The following is a 21,330-nucleotide window of genomic DNA, read 5'->3' as shown; positions in this document are numbered from 1 at the left end:
TGGTAGTGTGTTTGATCTTTATAAGTTCTGTCAATTGACCTCTACTTATAAAAATACCAAGGAGGAGTAGTAATACATACAGATGATGATATTTAAAGATTGAATGTTTTATAACTATCTTGACTGTATCTGTTAAGTTTAACCTCCAACAAACCAAATAGAATGACACATAAAATTTCTTACTGTAAATCATGCGTGGGCATAAAGGATAAGGAAATAGCATTAATTTTTATTTCAATAAAAAGTAATATATCTGGATGGGCTTATTACTTGGGCTTATTACGAAACATGGGCTTATTGATATGTGAAACTGGTTATCAAAGATATAGGGAAAATTGCTATTTTGTTATGAAACATGTTACCATTCAAGACAATAAAGTGTCTTGTAAGTGAACCATTGTCAGTCTGTTTGGTAGTCACTGCAGCTTTTCATAATGACCTTCATATATCCGACAAGATTTTAAAATTTTACGATGGAATTGTGTGAAGTGTTCGGACAAAACGACACAGAACAAATTGTGTGATCAATGTATCAGATATTCAAAAGCAATCAACATCAATTGTGACCAAGATGATGAAGCTTCTATACTGCTTCTGACTAGGTACCAGTATTATATTTATTACTAGTGGGAGGTGAAGGTTTCCTACATCTCAGCTGATCTACATTTACTATGTAGTTAGAAATCGTAATCTCTCTTGTATTTAACACATTTATTAATGCGAGATAAACAGTAGTTTAGGATTATGGGCACTTCAGCAACAATTTCCTGAAGTGTTGTATGTACCAGATGGAACATAGATAGGAGTTCACTGCTCTCGTATCACCTGTCAGCTTTGCTGAAGTACTAGCTATATATAATATACAGACAGGTACAACTGTCAGGTGAATTACTGAAACCCTTTAATCACATTATGGTCTGTATTTGATTCAAGAGTTATGAAGATCCAGATGAAATTCTTGTATACATGATGCTGTTCTGGTGACCTGATTGGGTATTGGCAGTTGTTAGAGTAGCTTCACCACAAACATGAAACAGAAACGAAGATGTGTTGATATGTTAGTTAAAGGTTTTACTCTCTACACACCTGCCCACTAACTCTTGTAAACAACTCACCTCTCTATCATCACATGAGAGAAACTTACTAAAAACTGGTGGCCTTAATTTTACCTTTCATTCACCCCTGTACAGACTGTTGGCTACCTGTTACTAAAAACAGTTGTTCCCTGTTGGTGCCAATACCAATGGTCAAAGGATCTTTAACCTTTCTACTCCTGACCAAAGAATCTTTATCCTATTAAGTTTTAACAATCAAAGTCTACAACAGTTGTTCATTATGTGACTTTTATAGAATTAAAAAGTTTTTTTTTTTCTAGTTTTAAACTTCTGTACATTATTTCATCTTTAAGTTTGAAATGACCTGGAAAAACAATAAAAAAAGTTCTGATATCCTATATCAAATTACAAATATATCTCCACCCTTAATATCTCACTGATTCCTGCATCTATTGTTGTTACTAGTAAATCCTTATAATAACAGAAACTTTAGTCTATAGACATTATACAATTATCAACCCGTTTTTAGGGGAATACAACGATTTCTCAACCTGAGAAAGTGAATATTTCCTTTGGCATTTTCGAGGGTTGATAAATCATCTTATTCACCTAAAAACAGTTTGATAACTGAAAGTTACAGAAAGTCCCTTGTTACTATATTTGGGAATCAACTGGTATTGTTGGATTGTTATATCCACATGGAATGCTATTATGACATCATGGAAAGTCCCTTGTTACTATATTTGGGAATCAACTGGTATTGTTGGATTGTTATATCCACATGGAATGCTATTATGACATCATGGAAAGTCCCTTGTTACTATATTTGGGTATCAACTGGTATTGTTGGATTGTTATATCCACATGGAATGCTATTATGACATCATGGAAAGTCCCTTGTTACTATATTTGGGAATCAACTGGTATTGTTGGATTGTTATATCCACATGGAATGCTATCATGACATCATGGAAAGTCCCTTGTTACTATATTTGGGAATCAACTGGTATTGTTGGATTGTTATATCCACATGGAATGCTATTATGACGTCATGGAAAGTCCCTTGTTACTATATTTGGGTATCAACTGGTATTGTTGGATTGTTATATCCACATGGAATGCTATCATGACATCATGGAAAGTCCCTTGTTACTATATTTGGGAATCAACTGGTATTGTTGGATTGTTATATCCACATGGAATGCTATTATGACATCATGGAAAGTCCCTTGTTACTATATTTGGGTATCAACTGGTATTGTTGGATTGTTATATCCACATGGAATGCTATCATGACATCATGGAAAGTCCCTTGTTACTATATTTGGGTATCAACTGGTATTGTTGGATTGTTATATCCACACGGAATGCTATTATGACATCATGGAAAGTCCCTTGTTACTATATTTGGGAATCAACTGGTATTGTTGGATTGTTATATCCACACGGAATGCTATTATGACATCATGGAAAGTCCCTTGTTTCTATATTTGGGTATGAACTAGTAATGTTGGTTTGATAAAGGGTTGATATAATATTTAAACAATGGGAGAATGTTTAGAATCAGCCAATCTAAAAACAGGAAATAAACACAGTAATATGATACTATAATATTTCTCTCAATGTATAGACATTATAGTACATCTCTCAATGTATAGACATTATAGTACATCTCTCATTGTATAGACATTATAGTGTACATCTCAATGTATAGTTATAGTACATCTCTCATAGTAGTACATCTCTCAATGTATAGTACATCTCTCAATGTATAGACATTATAGTACATCTCTCAATGTATAGACATTATAGTACATCTCTCAATGTATAGACATTATAGTACATCTCTCAATGTATAGACATTATAGTACTCTCTCAATGTATAGACATTATAGTTTACATCTCTCAATGTATAGACATTATAGTACATCTCTCAATGTATAGACATTATAGTTTACATCTCTCAATGTATAGACATTATAGTACATCTCTCAATGTATAGACATTATAGTGTACATCTCTCAATGTATAGACATTATAGTACATTTCTCAATGTATAGACATTATTGTGTACATCTCTCAATGTATAGACATTATAGTACATCTCTCAATGTTTAGACATTATAGTACATCTCTCAATGTATAGACATTATAGTATATCATAGTACATATTTCTCAATGTATAGACATTATAGTACATCTCTCTCTATGTTTATCCAAGTAATCGGATGACTGATTCATAAATCTTTGTTAATATTTACATAAACTTACAAACCCTTAGTCATTTTTTACTGGTATCTTAACTGATAATGATAATTCAGCTTAATAGTAAAGGCCAGACAGTGTAAAATATCAAGTTTTCCTGTAAATCTGTGATGAATATCTCATCCTTTTCTTTAACAGTGACTTCAGAATATCCTCACCCTATTCTTCAGAATATCACAAATATTTTATATATTGATATATATTAATGGGTTTATTCGTCACCTCTTATACATAACATATTATGTTAAGAGAAAGCTTTACATTACTTACAGACCTTGAAATAGTTAACGTTGTTTCTGAGAAAATTCCAGGGCTAAAATCCAGTAAGGAGAAATGCTTGTGGTCCTCTAATTGCCTCTCAGACTGTCTGGTCCATCACTTTCTTACCTTGTTATTATCTATACACGGAATTCTCAGCCTTAAATGTTTGTATTAATCATCACAACTCTCCAACACAAACTGAAGCCAAGTCCTTGTCCTTCTGTATAAGTATAGACATCAAAGTATTCCCCAGACTCTATGTCAAATCATACAGGTCAAACACAAACTGTCTCTCTGCCTCTTATCCACGGTTACGTAACCTGCAGGGTCAGTTAGAATCAATCAGACTTGGGATACTTTGCAATAAATATCTCCCTGGAAGAGTCAAAGTCCATATAACCTGGCTATCACCAGCCGCTATTAATTCTAGTTAAGAAACTATCATCTACATTCTAGATTATCTCCCCTTAGTTTGAGTACATTTTTGGTCATTTGAATCAAACAAAACAAAGAGATAAAATATATTGATAGCAGATTCTATAGAGGGGACAGTCTTATGTGTCCTCTACAACATTTATAATGCTTTCCTGTAACAGAAAATAACTTGTCACAGTACTTTGTCTGTAGGGAAATCTTACCAGGAAAGCTTCATGTTTCTCATTACTTAATCTCAGTGTATTTAATACACAGAGGGCCAATCTGTGCAATACAAACAAGATCCTTGCTCAGAAATCTACCTAAAACAGTTTTAGTGAGTTACAATCCTAAGTGAAGTTTACTCTCTGATATTCAGGCAAACAGATAAAATGGGAGACTATGTCATAAATAAAAGATTCCAATAATAACAGTTAAAGTGGTGATCCCAAACAAAAATACATCCTTGAGTGACCTTATTAATGACCCTTTAATTATTTCAAACAAATATGTTATCAATGGCCCTTTAAGCTTTGTTTCAAACACAATGTTATAATCATGGTAATAGCATATAGTGAGATCTAATTTATGATATTGTGAAAACTTACAGAGTGAATCATGAAGAAAACTTTAGAGCTATATCATTTTTTTTATTTAGGTTTTTTTGCTAGTCCCTTGTACCTTGAAGCATTGAAGTTTGACAATATTACCAATACCAAACAGCCTGCTCAGCTTTATAACACATGTCTATTGAATATTGAAAGTTTTTAAAAATTTTAATTCCATTTCAAATTTACATTAAAGTGCATCTTGGGATTGAAATCATTATCTGTATACTTATGGAAAAAAGAATCTGAGTGTTTCAACTGGTTAATTTATATATAAAATAGTACAACATGTTACATTTTGTACCTAATCTTTCTTTATATACAAAATAGTACAACATGTTGCAATTTGTACCTAATCTTTCTTTATATACAAAATAGTACAATATGTTACATTTTGTACCTAATCTTTCTTTATATACAAAATAGTACAATATGTTACATTTTGTACCTAATCTTTCTTTATATACAAAATAGTACAATATGTTACATTTTGTACCTAATCTTTCTTTATGATGCATTATGTCCATAATGACAAAGTAAATAAGACATTCACTATTGAAGTTCACAGTCCCAGAGAGGAAGGGGAAACAAATTCAGTATCACAAGGTCAGTACTGAATAGGTCCACCACGTGCATTGATATGTGCCATACATCTACAATGCATGCAACTGATCAAATTACACATGTGTTTGATGAATTTTCTGAAATATGTATGATGTAATGCATTCATCATCACAGAAGGATTTGGCTCATGGTGGAGAAGTCCCTTCATTACTGCCAAAACATGCTTGATGGTAGACAAATCTGGTGACACAGCAGGCCACGGTAACATGGTGACTGCTGTGCCCCATCTATACATGCACATGTTGTTAATTGTCCTGTTGCAAATTAATGTTGCACTACACTATATTAGATAAATAGATAAACATGATGATGTGATTGTCAGGATAGATCACACCAGTCAAGCTGTCTTCCATGTATAACCAAAAGTGTCCTTCCACGCATTTTTATGCCATCCAATACCATATTGATCCCTCAGCAAAAATGACAACTCTTACTTTTACAAAGAACCGAACACCATCAGTACACCCTAACACCATCAGTACACCCGAACACCATCTGTACACTCCAACACTATCAGTACACACGGACACCACCGGTACACCCAAACACCATTGGTACACCGGAACACCATCAGTACACCCAAACACTATTGGTACACCCAAACACCATCTGTACACTCCAACACAATCAGTACATCCTAACACCATCGGTACACCCAAACACCATCGGCACACCCAAACACCATCTGTACACTCCAACACCATCAGTACACCAGGACACCATCAGTACACCCAAACACCATCTGTACACTCCAACACCATCAGTACACCAGGACACCATCAGTACACCCAAACACTATTGGTACACCCAAACACCATCAGTACACTCCAACACCATCAGTACACCAGGACACCATCAGTACACCCAAACACCATCTGTACACTCCAACACCATCAGTACACCAGGACACCATCAGTACACCCAAACACTATTGGTACACCCAAACACCATCAGTACACCCAAACACCATCAGTATATCCTAACACCATCAGTACACCCAAACACTATTGGTACACCCTAACACCATGGGAATGCCCGAACACCATCTGAAAGCCCGAACACCATTGGTACACCTGAACACCATGTGTACAGCCTAACACCATTGGTACATTCTAACACCATCAGTACACCACAACACCATTTGTACAGTCTATCACCATTCTCACATCTATAAAGTTGAAATCTGGATTCATCAGTGAATAGCACTTCAATCCAGACCCTGTTGGTGAATTGAAAATGTATCCTACACCATGCTAATTGAGCAAAACTGGACAGAAAGCTGAGAGAGAGCAAAACTTTACAGGTGAATTGCTTGACTGCTTGCAATCTGTTTCATATGTTTCTGGAAATGCTTCTAGCAGTCAATGAAGAAGACTGGAACTGACTATGCAAATGCCACATCTGTATATACATATCTCTCCAACATGCCATCACATGTGAATATCCTACTCATCAGCAGTTCAATACCATGTTTATCTGACGAAAACGCCTCCGAAAAGGGTTTATCACATTAATAGGCACTTCAGGCTCTAACATGCCTAAAGCACACTAACGATCGTTTTAGCCCATTATGGCATATTCTTGTTAAAATTATCTGTACAAAAAAGCAATGATTTTCTGGTACAGTGCACAGAATACTACTCCTAAGTCCAAGAACTTGCCTTGGTTTCAAAAGTGTAGAAAGAGCATGCACTTACCATTCAAGCATAATGAATGCAAAGGTTAAAATCTATATTTAAAGTTATAAAATTTTAGAAATTACTGGTTAGATAAATATGATTTTTTTTTCTACAAGTATACATAGTTAATTTTTTCCCTTGTTATACAACTATAACATGAATTAATTAACAGTTAATATAACAAATAATTTCAAAACTTGCTTACACAGCACCTCCACTTTTATAGTTTGATCATGGGAAATAATATTGTTTAAGAAAATTCTAAGCATTTACCAATATGCAACCACCTGCTTTGTAACAAATAAGACTTTCTAACAGTGATAGGCTAAATACTATAAGAAACTCTATCACTGTGAACATGTCTAGCTTATCACAGGAGAGTTCCTGACCAGATAAAGCAAATGAATCTTTTAATAAACATGCATCATTCTAATGTTGTTTTGCTACAGGCAGTAGATACACCCTGTAGCCCTAATCACCAAACCCTTCATAGGGTCATCTTCAAAGCCTGGCCTTTCCCTGTTGTGTATTAAAAGGTCATAAAACTTTCAGGCTCTCCTGCTTTTCAAAAGGGAGGTCTAATGAAAAACCATGTGTGGCCTGATCAGTCCTGAATGGATATCCTCTGCAATCTTTACTCTCTAACCCAGAGACTTTGCATCCTCTACTATCTCTACTCTCCAACCCAGTGAGATATCAGTACCTAGACTGTGTATCCTCTACTGTCTCTATACTATCTAACCCAGAGATATCAGTACCTAGACTGTGTATCCTCTACTGTCTCTACTCTCTAAACGAGAGATATGAGTACCTAGACTGTGTATCCTCTACTGTCTCTACTCTCTAACCCAGAGATGTCAGTACCTAGACTGTGTATCCTCTACTGTCTCTACTCTCTAACCGAGAGATATCAGTACCTAGACTGTGTATCCTCTACTGTCTCTACTCTCTAACCCAGAGATGTCAGTACCTAGACTGTGTATCTTCTACTGTCACTACTCTCTAACCCAGAGATATCAGTACCTAGACTGTGTATCCTCTACTGTCTCTATACTCTCTAACCCAGAGATATCAGTACCTAGACTGTGTATCCTCTACTGTCTCTACTCTCTAACCCAGAGATGTCAGTACCTAGACTGTGTATCCTCTACTGTCTCTACTCTCTAACCCAGAGATGTCAGTACCTAGACTGTGTATCTTCTACTGTCTCTACTCTCTAACCCAGAGATGTCAGTACCTAGACTGTGTATCTTCTACTGTCTCTACTCTCTAACCCAGAGATGTCAGTACCTAGACTGTGTATCTTCTACTGTCTCTATACTCTCTACCCGAGAGATATCAGTACCTAGACTGTGTATCCTCTACTGTCTCTACTCTCTAACCCAGAGATATCAGTACCTAGACTGTGTATCCTCTACTGTCTCTACTCTCTAACCCAGAGATATCAGTACCTAGACTGTGTATCCTCTACTGTCTCTACTCTCTAACCAAGAGAGATCAGTACCTAGACTGTGTATCTTCTACTGTCTCTACTCTCTAACCCAGAGATATCAGTACCTAGACTGTGTATCTTCTACTGTCTCTACTCTCTAACCCAGAGATGTCAGTACCTAGACTGTGTATCCTCTACTGTCTCTACTCTCTAACCCAGAGATGTCAGTACCTAGACTGTGTATCCTCTACTGTCTCTACTCTCTAACCCAGAGATATCAGTACCTAGACTGTGCATCCTCTACTGTCTCTACACTATAACCCATAGAAAGCCCCTTCTTCTACACATTAATGTATTCTCTGTTTTTTTTTATAAGTAAGTGGACTTTAATATATGTTTTAGTCTCTAAAATTTCTGATGGCCAACTTTTTACAATGGTCAGTGAAATATATATATGGGTCTGCTTATTGCACTTCCCCTGTGACATGCACAGAAAAGTGTACTGTCATGACAATAAGTTTAGGAAACTGTATGATAGACAGTACTTAGTGGGAGGAGAAAGGGAGACCCGTGTTACATCCTTGATCTTAACGTGATATGATGATACAATGGTCTTGAGAGTCGGCAATATCTTCTTGCTTTCTTTTTCTAAATTTTACAAATGTGTATAAAAGACATTTTCCTCCTCAAAAACATTTAAACAAAGACAGTTTTTACTTGAAAAGATATCTGACAGACCATTTTCATACAACACAACAATGTGAGATATTTCAATACATGGTAAGGGCTTCAAACTGTTGGCAATATCTGTATAGTCCTGGATTATAATTCCCTAAAATGTTAATGTTACTAGTGACAGATGGAAATAGTATAAAGCTTACAAGCTTGTAGCACCTGCTTACTGAATTACAACATCCATCAGCCAAACACACTTTATCTGACTTTTTACTTAATAAAGCTTCCTCTTTATTTAACAAGGTATAGTCTGCCCTAAGTGGCACAGAGTCCAACAATTTACATACCTGTACCAAAAATGTATAGTTTTGTTTGGTCAATATAATCTTCAGTAACTCCTTCAAACTTCAAATATTTCAACTAGAACAGTTGCCTAGATGGCTGACCAATACCCCCCGCACACTGCAACGAGTCAATGGATAAGTTAAAGTGTTATTCTGAGAGTAATTGACATATTCTGCATGTGCCTGCATTTCTGGAAATCAGAAGGGGTGGAATACATGTTGTTCATGATCAAGAGAGTCTTGCAATACTTACATCTTTATTGAAGTAATATTTTCCACTGAAGGGCCACAGAGACAAAAAAATGTCTGCCGTTTTGTTCTTGATCTACACTAAACACTCATGTTTGTCATGGCAACGAAACCTATTTTATAATGTTTGGCATCCCCTAATAACCCTTTATACCAAATTTGGTGAAAATTAGACAATATCTAAATTTTGACTAATCAGAGGCCAGGATTGTGTTTCCGCGGTAACAGTTTGGGAAACGTCTAATATGTCCAATTATTGGCCTTACTGAATTACATCTTTTTACTAAGTTTGAATACAATCGGTCAAATAACTGAGGAGTTATGGACATTTATTAGAAAACTTGTTTATAGTGACCAGCTACCATGGCAACCAAAATTTTCAAAAAAAGAAAGGGGCATGCATATTTACACATGTCTGTCATGGCAACGAAACCTATTTTATAATGTTTGGCATCCCCTAATAACCCTATATACCAAATTTGGTGAAAATTGGACAAAATCTAAATTTTGACCAATCAGAGGCCAGGATTGTGTTTCCGCGGTAACAGTTTGGGAAATGTCTAATATGTCCAATTATTGGCCTTACTGAATTACATCTTTTTACTAAGTTTGAATACAATCGGTCAAATAACTGAGGAGTTATGGACATTTATTAGAAAACTTGTTTATAGTGACCAGTTACCATGGCAACCAAAATTTTCAAAAAAAGAAAGGGGCATGCATATCTACACATGTTTGTCATGGCAACGAAACCTATTTTATAATGTTTGGCATCCCCTAATAACCCTATATACCAAATTTGGACAAAATCTAAATTTTGACCAATCAGAGGCCAGGATTGTGTTTCCGCGGTAACAGTTTGGAAAACGTCTAATATTTCCAATTATTGGCCTTACTGAATTACATCTTTTTACTAAGTTTGAATACAATCGGTCAAATAACTGAGGAGTTATGGACATTTATTAGAAAACTTGTTTATAGTGACCAGTTACCATGGCAATCATTATTTTCAAAAAAAGAAAGGATCATGCATATCTACACATGATCCTTAATATTCCTATAAAGTTTCATCAAAATCGGTTCACAGGTTTAGGAGGAGTTAGCCGGACAAAATGTGTCTACAGACAGACGGACGGACAGACGGACAACCTGATTCCAGTATACCCCCCCCCCCTAACTTCGTTGCGGGGGGTATAATAACTAACCCTCCGTACAAAACCTAATATATACACTTTCAAAGTTTTCATCATCTTACTTCATGCAGTTCAATGACTTAACTGACACAAAGATGATAACAGACAATCTCCCTCGGCGGATTTCCTCTATCATAACATGTGTAAGTAAAACCCCAAATACATAGGTATTCAACGATTCTAATTCTTACAACTTAGTATGCAATCCCCACACTGTGACTTCAGTGACTCAAATAACCAAATATATCAATGGTGTCCTCAATTCACAAAAGTGGACACTTCCCTAGATTCAAACACTATTTTTATTGTTAAGCAGTTGTTGGTTTGATCACAAATTAAATTAGCATTTAAAAAAAAAATAAATAAATGAATTTCAACACTTGTTGCTAAAAATATCTACAAAATGCTGTTGGCTTTATTTACATTACAGTCATCTCAGAGGACATGTTCGATGTCTGACGATAAACATTCAAAAGATCAAATACTATCAGGAACCTAAATATGCACTTTTGAGTAATGGTAATTAAGAAATGAAAGAGCAGTAAATTATGGTTCTAACTTTCAATATTAAATAGACTTTGGTTCCTGCGGATTTCCTGTGAATCAGATACCCTAAGGTAGAGAATAGTACTAGCTTTGGTCATAAATTGCCGTGTTACTGCATTTGTGAGGCCATTTTTCCTCTCCATTAAGTCTGTTTATGTTTTTGATGTATTGGACATATGATCAGCAACCCTGTAATCACTATTTGTTACTATAACAAAGGCTATTGTATCGAGGTTCCTTTTGTCCTACGTTATACAACTCCCCGACAGGATTAAGTGATGAATCACTCAATGATAACCGGGTAAGAGATTGGATTCTCATTCCTACAACAAGCAATCATTCACTATTTACATAACTATAGAGAGGCTGCATCATCCCTATTGTTTTGAGATGATACTTTAAACTATCATTACTTAACTTCGGGGGTTTTTGCAATTTTGATGCAATTTTTGAAGCAAACTGTTTCTATGGCACTTTGATTTGTGACTTTTAATGGTGAAGGAGCAGGTGTGTTTACATCCCCGAAGAATCACAAACCACTCAACTAACTCCTACACCAACCAAATCTTAATTGTCAAACTAAATCCTTCCAATGTTAGTCAGTGAAAAACTTGTTTAATTTGGTCCTTATCTCACACAAGGGAATCACACAAGAAATTACCTTGATTTTTTATTAACCAGCCCACATGAAAATTTCCATTTGAAATTTTTATGGCATGATATATCATTATAACTATGTGTTGGGGAATTCTGATTGCCTTCCATACACAACAAGGTATAACTAGGACTCTGCATGTCTTATTGAGAAAGTGTACATGCAGGTGAAGTTTCATTTGAATACTTGAAGTAAAGATTACATCGAGCATCTGAACTTTTTATATACAATCTATAACATCCACAAAATTACGATAGATGTAGTCCTAGGATATGTGACCAATATCCATATATGGTAAAAAAAAACACACCGACACTTCACATTATCCAACGGACAGCCAATCAGCGTGAATGATTGTTTTAAAGAAAGAGTCAACACAGTGAGATGAATGTGTGGAGGCTAATTGCAGCAGAATGAAGAGATGTGTTGTTAGACAGTGAAGTGTATTGAATATGACACACTGGCCTACTGTAAGTTACCCCTACATACTGGTATAGTACCACATCTGTGTCTCTCATCCTCTCAACTGCTGCCTAATTAATGTGAAATATTATCTACCACAAGGTGCCCCAATGCAGGGTGAGTGTTGTATGGATTAAACACACTGACTGAATCTCTCTAGCAGAGTACTGTGTATACCATGTCAGTAGTTCTACATACATACATACCTGTAATGACTGCTACAAAGGGTTCCAACACTAAGCAATATCACAAGTCTTTTGCTACAGCAGCAAGTTCCATTTTCTGAAGGAATCAGATAAAAAGACAATTAAAGAAATATTCTGTAACTGCCGTTCATACGGATATTGAAAAACTTCTTATATCCTAGATGAATCAGAAGGTCCATATGAAATATAAGTAAACTGAAAGTATGATCTTCTAGACCAGTGGCAGCTGTGGTAACAATGATGACAACAGATGGAGTGTAAGTTGTAAGGCTCTGTCAGTGTAGGGCCTGCCCTCCTAACCTTCCCCCTCAACAAAGCTTATAATTAATACCCAGTATTGATTTCAGCCATAAAAGTATGGACACAATAAAGAAATCATTTTAATATTCCATGCTTGCATTACTTCTCCTCCATTTACAGTCTCATATAGCTGTTGCATTATGCAAACTTGTGATATGGTTGAATGATTTTCTGTCATGCTTTAGGTTGTACAGTACAGCTGAGGCAGGGGCTATTGAAATTCATGAAACCTCTGTTCCTTGAACAACTTATTACATATTACTCCGTTTCTATAATTAGATCAGCCTTCTTTGCAGTTATGCATGTTGTGGGTCGTAAAACGGTAATGTAATGTAAGATACTATCAACAAAACCAAACAACAGATATTGTAACAGGTACTGTTTTCCAAAATATAGAATCACACCACAAAAATTAAATACCAAGAAAATAAAATCCATGAACTCAAAAAACCATGCACAGTTGTTTTTAATACTTTTGCTGAAAATAAACATTAAGTTTGCTTACTGTACTGTATTGTAGGTAAGTGTGATGTTTACAGTACTGTACAGTAACAAAAGTGATCTTTTAGATGATTGGTTATTAATAATATAATCTGGGCCACACAGAAATAGCCTATCACTGCGGTAATTTTTTACCGTTTTTATTAAGAAAGTATATAACAGATATTATCAAGGGTTCTTTGTTCTTGTTTTATAAGGTTTCATTAAACACTGGACAGCTGACTGACATCTCTGTCATAAAACTATAACCAATTTGAAATTCAATCTTGCATCACTAATTCTTATCACTGCTAGACCTGATGAGAAGGGATTAGAATCACCAAGGGAACCTATAATAAGATTATTAATGTAATTTCATGGCCAGAATTAATAAAGATAAAGTTGGACCTCAGGAAACATGTAATTACATCATCTCTCTAACATGTCTGAAGAATTAAGTTAGTCCTGAAACATCAATGTGAAGCACTCCTGGTTAATTAAATCTACATGTACACTTGTATAAACAGGTCAATAAAAAACATCCTTGTTAATTAACAAGCTGGCATAGTTTGTCAATGGCATCACATTCAATATCACAGTGAGGTCAACATTACCAACAGGTCATTATCTAGATGTCACCAACAAAAGGTTGTCTATGATATCACAGTGAGGTTAACATTACCAACAGGTCATTATCTAGATGTCACCAACAAAAGGTTGTCTATGATATCACAATCAATATCACAGTGAGGTCAACATTACCAACAGGTCATTATCTAGATGTCACCAACAGAAGGTTGTCAATGATATCACAGTCAATATCACAGTGAGGTCAACATTACCAACAGGTCATTATCTAGATGTCACCAACAAAAGGTTGTCTATGGCATCACAGTCAATATAACAGTGAGGTCAACATTACCAACAGGTCATTATCTAGATGTCACCAACAAAAGGTTGTCTATGGCATCACAGTCAATATAACAGTGAGGTCAACATTACCAACAGGTCATTATCTAGATGTCACCAACAAAAGGTTGTCTATGGCATCACAGTCAATATAACAGTGAGGTCAACATTACCAACAGGTCATTATCTAGATGTCACCAACAAAAGGTTGTCTATGATATCACAGTCAATATCACAGTGAGGTTGTCTAACAATATCACAGTGAGGTCACATATTACCAACAGGTCACCAACAGGTCATTATCTAGATGTCACCAACAAAACGTTGTCAATGATATCACAGTCAATATCACAGTGAGGTCAACATTACCAACAGGTCATTATCTAGATGTCACCAACAAAACGTTGTCAATGATATCACAGTCAATATCACAGTGAGGTCAACATTACCAACAGGTCATTATCTAGATGTCACCAACAAAACGTTGTCAATGATATCACAGTGAGGTCAACATTACCAACAGGTCATTATCTAGATGTCACCAACAAAAGGTTGTCAATGGCATCACAGTCAATATAACAGTGAGGTCAACATTACCAACAGGTATCAATGTAAAGTACCATAACACAAGAGTATCAGTAAAACTGATGAATGATCCCCCCACCCCCCACCCACCCCAAAAAACAAACTCTAATGAAGACAATATTTTAACATTTGGGCAATAATTTTGTAATCAAAGATGTGCTCTTAAGAAAAGTAAAAAAAAATCAATTATCAAATTTTTTCCTGATGATAATTTGAAAGGTTTGATTTTAGAAAGTAGATTAAAGGTCCATAGGACCTGTATTGCTCACCTGGATCTTAAAGCCTAGTAATGGTATACAGCTAAGTCACTTAACCTCTTTGGTAGGGCATGACCAATGGTAAATTCTTATATCATGTCTGTCTTTCTCTGTTGATGCCTGGTAAGAATTCATATGGTAATCTCCTAAGAATCTCAACTGTTTCAAAACTATGACCCAGAAATTACGTCTGAAGGGGTGGGGTCACACTCTAGGGTCAATTCTTACATCATCAATGTGTTTATCTGTTGTCCGAAGGGGTTGGGTCACACTCTAGGGTCAATTCTTACATCATCAATGTGTTTATCTGTTGATGCCAAGCAATTCTGTATATGGTATTGGATGGGCTGGGATCTCAATTGCTTCAAAGATATAAGCCAGAAACTAAGTCCTGTAGTGTGAGGCTACACAAGACCCAAAGTTTATACTAAATGGATTCCCCTTCACTTAAGAATGCTTTAGACCGAATTTGGGCAAATTGGAATCATTCCTACAGGAACAGGATTTTGTAAACCAAGAATAAGTCACAGACAGGCTAATGCCACTGTGTTACCATGTAAACCAAGAATAAGTAACAAACTAGCTAATGCCACTGTGTTACCATGTAAACCAAGAATAAGTAACAAACTAGCTAATGCCACTGTGTTACCATGTAAACCAAGAATAAGTCACAGACAGGCTAATGCCACTGTGTTACCATGTAAACCAAGAATAAGTCACAGACAGGCTAATGCCACTGTGTTACCATGTAAACCAAGAATAAGTCACAGACAGGCTAATGCCACTGTGTTACCATGTAAACCAAGAATAAGTCACAGACAGACTAAAGCCATCATGTTACCTTGTAAATCGAGAATAAGTAACAAACAAATTCCATTGTGTTACCCTTTAATTACCCTTTGGTTTCTTTAGTCAATGGAACTTTTTCTAAAGATGCAAGGCTTTATAACAACAAAACATGAAGACTTTTCTGAAATAAATGTTGAGCAGATCACAGAGAAGGTAGATAGTATACTGTATACCTTTCTATTGATTTTCTTCCTGCACAATAAATCTGCTCGGTCTGCAATCTGTCTGTCTGTTTGTGACCTAACCGTGAGAGGCGGACAATAAATCCTCTCCATATCTCCAACTACAGAGCTGAAATGTCTGACAAGGACAGGTCTACAGCCTACAGCAAGTCATTAGGAGGTGGGAGACATTTAGGCGGCCAAACAGATCACTCACTCTCTGGGTACCAAATCACACCAACTTATTGGTAACAACATCAATGTTACCCAACAGAACAAACAATGGCAGCACACAAATGGGCTTTGTTATAAATAGGCCTTTCTTTCCCTTTATCTTTTTTTTTTAAAAGGATGTATCTTCATTGGAGGCATTTGATATCTACATTTAAACTCAGTGAGTATAAAGATCGGTATTTTCTACACAGATTGAATGTTATATGTTGTGGAAAGTATGAGAAGATGGGGAAGTGAGTGCATGTTTTATAGGTTCTGAAGACACTATGTGATTGGAAGAGCCATGTGGATAGATTGGTAGGAAAGGTACATTTTAGGTAGAGAACAAGGTGGAGAGTTGAAAGGAAGGGGGATGAGGGAAGGGAGAGTTACTGGATGGTAGGATTGACAGGAGGGTAAGAGAATGAAAGGGGGTATTGGAGGATAGGACGAGAGAGAAAGGTTGGGGAAGAAGACAACTGGAAGTTAAGACAGGAGAGGGAAGGACATTATTTGACATCAGAATTTCAGGATCCTTAAGGGATTGAAAATCCACCTATATTATTGTAAACATCCTCCCAAAACCTTGTCATTATGATGAAAATTGTAAAAATCATTTCATCCAGGTAAAATAATTCTTGTATATGAGACTGGAAATTTTTATGTGCTACCCAGTGATAGATTTTTCTGTCTTGTCCAATCTGCCTGCTTCCTTTATGTGATATCTGATGCCAAGAGACATCACGATTAAAATCACATCATATTCAATTGTCTGTCTGAAGTAAACCCCAAAGGGAGGTAATCTAGTCAAATCTAAGAATTTAGAAAGTAGATGTTATTACAGAATGTCTGGCTTTCACTGAGAAATATTCATTTTGTATTTATATACCAATAACAAAATCAAGCTCTCTCACCTTGACAAACATATACAGGTAAGAGCTTAAGCTCTCTCACCTTAACGAACATATACAGGTAACAAACTTGAGCTCTCTCACCTCAACATAGTAACAGGTAGAGCTCTCACCTTAATATACAGTCTGGTTAACAGATACCTGTGATTTTAATCAATGATAAGTCAATAAAACTTCAATCAGTTGTAGTTAATTAATCTTTTTTTTCCTATAAAATACTAGAAATGGTTAACCTGCTCCCAGAGGGCTATAACGTAACAGTAAATGACATGGAGTAGACAAATTACAGGATAACATAATAATATCTGCATATATGTGGTAAATGTTCTACTGAAATGTATGTGGTAAATGTTCTACTGAAATGCATGAGGTAAATGTTCTACTGAAATGTATGTGGTAAATGTTCTACTGAAATGTATGTGGTAAATGTTCTACTGAAATGTATGTTGTAAATATTCTGCTGAAATACAATGCTGGGCTGGCTTATTAATAGGTATGTATATGTTTTAGTTTTTTGAAAAGATGTTTTCTTGCATAAAATGGCTTAGTAAAAAGGAATTTAAATATAACTGAAGTCTCAGAAGCATTTTAAAAAATATTTCTTTTTCTTTTTTAATTTTATCATGAAAGATTTTTACCTTGCACTGTCAGCGTTAACAAAGGCCCTTGCTGACCAATTGTCTTGAATAAAAAAAGTTTGTGAATATATAATCACATAATAATTTATCTTCCTGTAAGCTGTCACAAATCAAAGCAATTTACATTGTAAACAAACACTGCTTAATCAAAGTCATGAGAATGTTAATTCTATTGTACTTTGTGAAAATAAAGGATATGTACCATCCAAGAACAATGAACTTTTTTATTGTAGTCTAAATGTTGTCTACACATTTCAACCACTATGCAGCCATCATCAGGACGTTTACAGTTTTCATATACCTCCAAATGTAGGGGCTTGTACTTTTTATATAATGATAGTAAAGTTTTGTATGTACGTCTAATATTATCCCTTATATGTAGTATTTTATAACTTTTTGTCTAATATTAAGTCTCACTGTACACATAATATAGAGTAAATTAAATATAATGTATGACAGCCTGCACAAATTTAGATGTGGTTTTGTGGTTTTCTTCCCAAATTATGACATTCTGTAAAGGTTGAAATGTTTCTTGTGGAATGTATATGGAAAATCCACAAAATTTGACAGCATTCTCTTTAAAAACAATATATATCTTTTCTAAAAATATCATTTCTTAATACAGAAAGCATCTCCCAAACGTTCTATATACAAAAATACAATACATAAAAGTGAAGATGATATTCCTTGTAGTATAATTCTGAAGGGCTGAGGACAGTCATAAAGCTGCCCAAGATCGCTGAATTATGTGCCTTTCTGGTGATTGACAAAAGTAATACTCTCCGATATGAAATACCTTTCTTTCCCCTATTGTCCCTTTGAGGCTACACTCTTTGCTTTATGTGTCTACATAACAAATATAAGTCAAATAATTGTCTAATCCGAATACCTATTGATTCAGATGAGAAGCCATTACAGACAAAAATTTGTGTTTTAAATGATATCACAGAACAAACTTCCTCCAAAACTATTTATAGCTTCCCTCAAACAATGCAATTTTTTTACATTTTAATTTATCATATTTTCCAGATTTCAAGCTGCACCTTTTTTCCTTGTGAGTTGGGTGTGCAGCTTATATTCTGGTGTGGCTTATAACCCAGAAAAAAGCTGGAAATTTTGCCCGACATCAACATCTTTTCTTCAAAATGCCACATCAACATACCCACAGTGGAAGAAATCACAATGCATACAGTACCATACTGACTAAATGAAACAGTTCTGTGTGTAAAATTTATAGAAAAATGCTGCAATATCATTTTGATACACTTTTTTCTATATCTACAGGTAAAGAGGTCATATGGGTCCCAATGATGACCCATATTTCTACTGTGGTTAAAACCCAATAATTTGGTGTAGATAATTGGTTCAGATAAGTGCTTCAACTGCAGCATGTTGATGGATGGAGGAGGTTACTGTATGGATCAATGATCAGACATCTGATCAACCACAGGGACCTGGTCAGTCCTGAGGATGGGAAGCTGTCAGTTTTCCAGATTGAGGTGCTATTGACCAGATCGGCCAAACTGCCAATATTTGACCTGGGTCAAGTGATTATGTGGACAAAAGCTGAGTGTTTGTTTACCATATATTAAGTAAACACAAATTTTGAAGATGGATGGTGATGATCCAGTTCCAAGAAGAATTACAGTGCATTGATAAAATCATCTTGTGATGTTACAATTCACAGCAGTCCAATGTTTGGGTTAGAGGACAATGTCCAATCAACTGAAGATGGTCTGCTTAGTACAGTTACAATTCTCAGAAAAAGCTGGGTTGACGTTGGTGTAGAATCTTTGTATAATCTCCAATAACCTTTCTATCAGCATACACTTATTCTTTCTCCTTCTTACAAACAAAAATTCCTTTCCGGTCTAAAACTACATCAATAGAGAAACTATACATACCAAATTTACAAACAGTTTCCATGGAAACTGGATATCATCATTGGGTAAATGATATACCAAGTGAGATTTAATAAGATCCACTGTCAAACCTGTTATGTCCTGTAAAAAATAGTCACTAAAAGTAAAGTTTGGTGTAACAGGCACCCTAAGCAGACACTCAGAACATTTATACAAGTACTGACAACTCTGAACAGAAATCATATGACCTTGTAATAATGACCTCTGTTAATCTGAAAATTCAGCTTCTTGGAGACTTCTACATGCAGTTTTGAACCTTTTATGATCTCCATATAAATATCAAACATATTGTGAACAATATGACAAAGGAAGGTGGACGTGTCAAACTATAGATTAGTGTAAAAATACATCCAGTCCTGACTTCCCCATATGCTGACACAGTAGCTACATAAGTGGTGACAATCTGGCTAAGGGTACTTTTTAAAGTTTGGCTTGAAGGGGTAGTGTAAGTAGCCATTTATTTCAGTACACAATGATGACCCAAACTTTACACAGCAGTCAACATTTATAAACACTACATGGAAGTCCATGTAAGTCCATGGAAGTACTATCACACAGTATTCCATTGCAGGTTTACGAATTCGTAAATGTTACATATGTTTCTTACCAAGACATTGTTATCAATCAAGTAATGATAGGTTCATAACAAAGAGAAAAGTATGTGGTGACTGACATAGTTTGAGAAAGTTTTAGTATGTGGTTAAGCCTGGATTAGTTTTCAAAGCGTTAAGTATTTGGTTATGCCTAGCATAGTTTTAAATAGTGTTAAGTATGTGGTTAAAATTGACATAGTTTTAGAAAGTTATAAGTATGTGATTGTGACTGGTGTAGTTTTACATAGTGTTATGTAGTTGTCCGTGGAGTAGTTTTACATAGTGCTAAGGCTATTACATAGTGTTAAGTATGTAGTTGTGACTGATATAGTTATACATAGTGTTAAGGTTATTACATGGTGTTAGGTATGTAGTTGTGACTGATATAGTTATACATAGTGTTAAGGTTATTACATGGTGTTAGGTATGTAGTTGTGACTGATATAGTTATACATAGTGTTAAGGTTATTACATAGTGTTAAGTATGTAGTTGTGACTGATATAGTTATACATAGTGTTAAGGTTATTACATAGTGTTAAGTATGTAGTTGTGACTGATATAGTTATACATAGTGTTAAGGTTATTACATGGTGTTAGGTATGTAGTTGTGACTGATATAGTTATACATAGTGTTAAGGTTATTACATGGTGTTAGGTATGTAGTTGTGACTGATATAGTTATACATAGTGTTAAGGTTATTACATAGTGTTAAGTATGTAGTTGTGACTGATATAGTTATACATAGTGTTAAGGTTATTACATAGTGTTAAGTATGTAGTTGTGACTGATATAGTTATACATAGTGTTAAGGTTATTACATGGTGTTAGGTATGTAGTTGTGA

The 21,330-nt window shown here is 35.3% G+C and overlaps 1 protein-coding gene across 4 annotated transcripts in view; it reads right to left on the bottom strand.

Annotated features, from left to right (window-relative positions):
• The window catches only part of LOC132561344 (uncharacterized), a 104,634-nt gene that overhangs the window by 59,280 nt on the left and 24,024 nt on the right, over positions 1-21,330 (bottom strand). For 3 of the 4 annotated variants that reach the window (XM_060226067.1, XM_060226068.1, XM_060226069.1), the window contains exon 2: positions 12,669-12,744. The exons of the other annotated variant lie outside the window; for it this stretch is intronic. The gene's annotated coding sequence lies outside the window, so the exon portion shown is untranslated. The remainder of the gene's footprint in view (positions 1-12,668; positions 12,745-21,330) is intronic. 4 annotated transcript variants of the gene reach the window in all.

Source organism: Ylistrum balloti, unplaced genomic scaffold (genome assembly GCF_031769215.1).
Source record: "Ylistrum balloti isolate Yb309-2 unplaced genomic scaffold, AGI_CSIRO_Ybal_v1 Utg371194, whole genome shotgun sequence".
Lineage (NCBI taxonomy): Eukaryota > Metazoa > Mollusca > Bivalvia > Pectinida > Pectinidae > Ylistrum > Ylistrum balloti.
The sequence above is the reverse complement of the archived record's forward strand: the minus strand, read 5'-3'. Positions and strand labels throughout refer to the sequence as shown.